The following is a 5,989-nucleotide window of genomic DNA, read 5'->3' on the forward strand; positions in this document are numbered from 1 at the left end:
TTCTACCGCTTATTCCCTTTCGGGGTCGCGGGGGGCGCTGGCGCCTATCTCAGCTACAATCGGGCGGAAGGCGGGGTACACCCTGGACAAGTCGCCACCTCATCGCAGGGCCAACACAGATAGACAACATTCACACTCACATTCACACACTAGGGCCAATTTTTAGTGTTGCCAATCAACTTATCCCCAGGTGCATGTCTTTGGAAGTGGGAGGAAGCCGGAGTACCCGGAGGGAACACACGCATTCACGGGGAGAACATGCAAACTCCACACAGAAAGATCCCGAGCCTGGATTTGAACCCAGGACTGCAGGAACTTCGTATTGTGAGGCAGACGCACTAACCCCTCTGCCACCGTGAAGCCCATAGCAATGGCATATCAAATCAAATTTAAATAGAAATTGAATGCCTCTTTTCTATTTGCAGCCTTCTCAGGTAAATATCTGTCACACCTATGGATCACGTTTTGTTTTGTCATGTTATGTTTTTGATTTTGGACAATCCGTCACGTTTTGCACTTCCTGGTTTTGTTTGTTTCCATGCCAACCTCATTAGTTTTCACCTGTTCTCAGCCTCATCTGTTTTCACTAATCATCACAGCTATTTAAGTCACTCCTTTTCTTGTCTTCGTCCTGGGATCTTCACACTCGCACGCACCCTACCCATGCTGTTCAAACCTTCATGTCCTCGTCCACAGTTCCATGCCGAGTGAGTTTATATATTTATGCCACAGTGCACTCTTTTGTTTCACGTCTTTAGTTTTGCCATCGTGCTGTTTAAGTTTATAGTTAAATTGTCTTTCATGCCAAAGAGCAGGTGTTTTTGTTTGACGTTTGTACTGTTTAGCCAAGTCTCTTCCTCTTTGTGAGCGCTCTTAGTTTGATTATTTTTGATTGTAGTGTTAAAAAAAAAAACATGTACCTGAATTCACGCCTGGCTCGTCCTGTAATCCCGCAGCGTCGAAGGAGCACACTCAATCCATGTCAAAGCCTGACAATATCAAAATAAACTTTTCCCACAGGCTAATAATACATTTTTATATTGTAGCGTCCAGGTAGAGGTAGTGCTGCAAGGGATAATGTGTATTTGTTCTGTTGTGTTTATGTTGTGTTACAGTGCGGATGTTTAGTGTTGGTTCACAATGTGGCGCATATTTGTAACAATCTTAAAGTTGTTTATACGGCCACCCTCAGTGTGACCTGTATGGCTGTTGACCAAGCTTGCATTGCATTAGCGTGTGTGTGTGTGTGTGTGTGTGTGTGTGTGTGTGTGTGTGTGTGTGTGTGTGTGTGTGTGTGTGTGTGTGTGTAAAAGCCACATATATCATGTGACTAGGCCGGCACGCTGTTTCTACGTAGGAAAAGGGGACGAGACGAAAGGTTTTAGAGGACGCTTGAGGCAATGCCTTTAAGGCACGCCCCCAATATTTTAGTCCAGGTGGGAATCGGGAGAAATTTGGGAGAATGGTTACCCTCTGTGATTTTCGTGAGGGGCACTGAAATTTGGGAGTCTGCTTGGAAAATCAGGGGGTGGGGAGGTTAGCAAGTATGAGTATTAGCGACACAGCCGCTGTATAATACCGGCGGGCCAGCTCTAATGTTAATTTGATATTGCCTCGAGGGCCAAATGAAAATACACGGCGCCCCAAATTTGTTTGAAACCCATACCTTAGCAGAAAAACAGCCCCAAAGCATGATGTTTCCACCTCCATGCTTCACAGTAGGTGTGGTGTTCTTGGGATGCAACTCGGTATTCTTCTTCCTCCAAATACGACGAGTTGGGTTTATACCAAAGAGTTCTATTTTGGTTTCATCTGACCACATGACATTTTCCCAATCCTCTGCTGTATCAAACTCGTCATGTTTGGAGGAAGAAGAGTACTGAGTTGCATCCTAAGAACACCATAACTACTGCGAAGCATGGGGGTGGAAACATCATGCTTTGGGGCTGTTTTTCTGCTAATTGGACAGGACGATTGATCCGTGTTAAGGAAAGAATGAATGGGGCCATGTATCGTGAGATTTTGAGCCAAAACCTCCTTCCATCAGTGAGAGCTTTGAATGCTTGACCAAATACTTATTTTCCACCATAATTCACAAATAAATTATTTGAAATTCCTACAATGTGAATTCCTGGATTTTTTTTTTTCACATTCTGTCTCTCACAGTTGAAGTGTACCTATGATGAAAATTACAGACCTCTGTCATCATTCGAAGTGGGAGAACTTGCACAATCGGTGGCTGACTAAATACTTTTTTGCCCGACCGTACTTCTTTTTCTCCCCCACTTCTTTATCCAAACCATCTTTCATTGTTTGTTGGGACCAAAGTGACAAGTTGCGAGCGTCCCGTCACAGTGCAAGCCTATTTTTTTTTAGTAACGGTCTACTCTTCTATACTGAATGTGACTAGTCTATATTTTGTAACGTTATCTCTGGCGTGTGTTTGATATGATGGTGTAAGCGACTATTTTGTGCGAGTAGCATCCAGTCAAAGTCTCCGATCTTTACCTCAGTGTGTTTGTGCGAGGCCGAGGGGTTCGACGCCGACATTTTGATCGACACTTGCGTCACTTTCAGATCGGTTTTGGAGGGGGCGGCTCAGGTCACTAAAATAACTTTAGAACGACGTGAAAGGACCAAATCTTACATCACCATCAACGTATTTGTAGCTATTATACTAGTTTGTTTATTCCTTAATTGCCGATCTATTTGTTTTTTTAAATATATGTAAAAAAAATTAATTAGGCATTGGAGCTATTTATCATTTTGCATAATATATTGATAGAAAGTGGATGTCAGTAGCCATTTAGTTGCTGTATTGTTTTTTTATTTATTTGTAAATTGTCATGTATATTTTTTTTAAATGCAACAATTTATTCGGAAAATATAATTACCATCGTGCACAAAAAAATTCATACATTTAAAAAAATCTATATATTATATAGAAGGGGTCGGCAACTCAAAATGTTGAAAGAGCCATATTGGACCAAAAATACAAAAAACAAATCCGTCTGAAGCCGCAAAAAAATAAAAGCCATATTACATACAGATAGTGTGTCTTGAGAATTGAATTATGAGGACTTAAATGAAACTAAATGAGCTCAAATATAGCTAGAAATGAGGCATAGTGATGCAATTTTTACATACAGCTAAGCTAAATAGCATGTTAGCATCGATTAGCATGTTAGCATCGATTAGCATGTTAGCATCGATTAGCTTGCAGTCATGCAGTGACCAAATATGTCTGATTAGCACACTCCACACAAGTCAATAACGTCAACAAAACTCACCTTTGTGCATTCATGCCCAACGTTATAAGTTCGGTAGACAAAATGAGACGAAAAAAAGAAGTGGCGTAAATCACGTCGGAGAAAGTTATGAATGTAAACAAACTAAGGTGAGTTCAAAGACTGCCAAAATCAGTGGGACAAAACGGCGCTGGCCAAATACTTGAATCAGTGACGCATGTTTAATATAAACAGTGTGCTTTATAGCAATTAGGGAGGTTTGTGTCATGTTTTTCTTCCTACAGAAACCAAATTAAAACAAAATATACGTTTTTCCCGTCATTTCCATTTTTCATATATTTTTGAAAAATCTCAAAAGAGCCACTAGGGCGGCGCTAAAGAGCCGCGGGTTGCCGACCCCTGTTATATAGGAATCAGGTTTTCTCATTTCCATGCAACAAGAAGGAGCTTTTCTAACCTGTTTTGAAAAAGTTTCATTATAGTTATTATACCAAATAATACATTTCACGAATCGTGTTGAATCGAGAATCAATTCCGGGTCAAATCGGAATTGGATCGAATCGTTTAGTGCCCAAGGATTCACGACCCTAACTTTCATGATGGAATATATTGAATTAAAAATATATTATGGGAAAATGACATAACAAAAATGATGGTGAATGTCATTAATGACTGTTGTTTATCATAAGAATTTAGTAGGATGTTCCCAACATTAAAAAAAAATTGTTTTTTTTTATTATAATTATGTAATAAAGTCTAAATGTATTAAATATTCATTTAATAATTGTATTAATTATAAGTTTAGTATAATTAAAATACTATATCCAAACTTACTTTGAAAATATGAGCAAATTCATTGTTTTCGTAGCATGAATATGTTTTCAATGTAGCACATCCGCCATTTTTATGGAATGGATTCACTTTTTTTTGTACAAAAGTTCTTCAGCTTTGGTGACATTTCCTACTAAACTGCTACAAAGGTATTTCAGCTACAGCATTTAAAAACAACCATAAAGCGGTCCTATTTGTATAATTGTAATCTGTCATGTTGATTTTTAACACTTAAATTCTACTTGAAATATATATATATATATATATATATATATATATATATATATATATATGTATGTAAGTACAAACCCTGTTTCCATATGAGTTGGGAAATTGTGTTAGATGTAAATATAAACAGAATATAATGATTTGCAAATCATTTTCAACCCATATTCAGTTGAATATGCTACAAATACAACATATTTGATGTTCAAACTGATAAAAAATATTTTTGTTGCAAATAATCATTAACTTTAGAATTTGATGCCAGCAACATGTGACAACAAAGTTGGGAAAAGTGTCAATAAATACTGAAAAAGTTAAAGAATGCTCATCAAACACTTATGTGGAACATCCCACCAGTGTGCAGGCTAATTGGGAACAGGTAGGTTCCATGATTGGGTATAAAAGCAGCTTCCATGAAATGCTAAGTAATTCACACACAAGGATGGGGCGAGGGTCACCAATTTGTAAACAAATTTTCGATCAGTTTTAGAAAATTTTTCAACAAGCTATTGCAAGGAATTTAGGGATTTTACCATCTACGATCCGTAAAATCATCAAAAAGTTCAGAGAATCTGGAGAAATCATTGCAGATTTTGATCTCTCTGACGGTACTGCATCAAAAACCGACATCGGTGTGTAAAGGATATCACCACATGGGCTCAGGAACACTTCATAAAACCACTGTCAGTAACTACAGTTGGTTGTTACATCTGTAAGTGCAAGTTAAAAATCTACTATGCAAAGCCAAACCCATTTATCAACAATATCCTGAAACGCCGCCTACTTGGCTGGACCCGAGCTCACCTAAGATGGACTGATGCAAAGTGGAAAGATGTTCTGTGGTCTGACGAGTCCACAATTCAAAATATATTTGGAAACAGAGGACGTGGTGTCCTCCAGAACAAAGAGGAAAATAACCATTCGGATTGTTATAGGCGCAAAGTTCAGAAGCCAGCATCTGTGACGGTATGGGGGTGTATTAGTGCCCAAGGCATGGGTAACTTACACAGCTGTGAAGGTACCATCAATGCTGAAAGGTACATACAGGTTTTGGAACAACATATGTTGCCATCTAAGCGCCGTATTTTTCACGGACGCCCCTGCTTATTTCAGCAAGACAATGCCAAGCCACATTCAGCACGTGTTACAACAGCGTGGCTTCGTAAAAAAAGAGTGCGGGTACTTTCCTGGCCCGTCTGCAGTCCAGACCTGTCTCCCATCGAAAAAGTGTGGCGCATTATGAAGCGTAAAATACGACAGCGGAGACCCCGGACGGTTGAACGACTGAAGCTCTACATAAAACAAGAATGGGAAAGAATTCCACTTTCAAAGCTTCAACAATTAGTTTCCTCAGTTCCCAAACGTTTATTGAGTGTTGTTAAAAGAAAAGGTGATGTAACACAGAGGGTGAACATGCCCTTTCCCAACTACTTTGTCACGTCTTGCAGCCGTGAAATTCTAAGTTATTATTTGCAAAAAAATAAATCAAGTTTATGAGTTTGAACATCAAATATCTTGTCTTTGTAGTGCATTCAATTGAATATGGGTTGAAAATGATTTGCAAATTATTGTACTCCGTTTATATTTACATCTAACACAATTTCCCAACTCATGGAAACGGGGTTTGTATATGTGTATATATGTATATGTGTATGTATATATGCATACATATACGTATATGTATA

This window comes from Nerophis ophidion, linkage group LG07, assembly GCF_033978795.1.
Source record: "Nerophis ophidion isolate RoL-2023_Sa linkage group LG07, RoL_Noph_v1.0, whole genome shotgun sequence".
Lineage (NCBI taxonomy): Eukaryota > Metazoa > Chordata > Actinopteri > Syngnathiformes > Syngnathidae > Nerophis > Nerophis ophidion.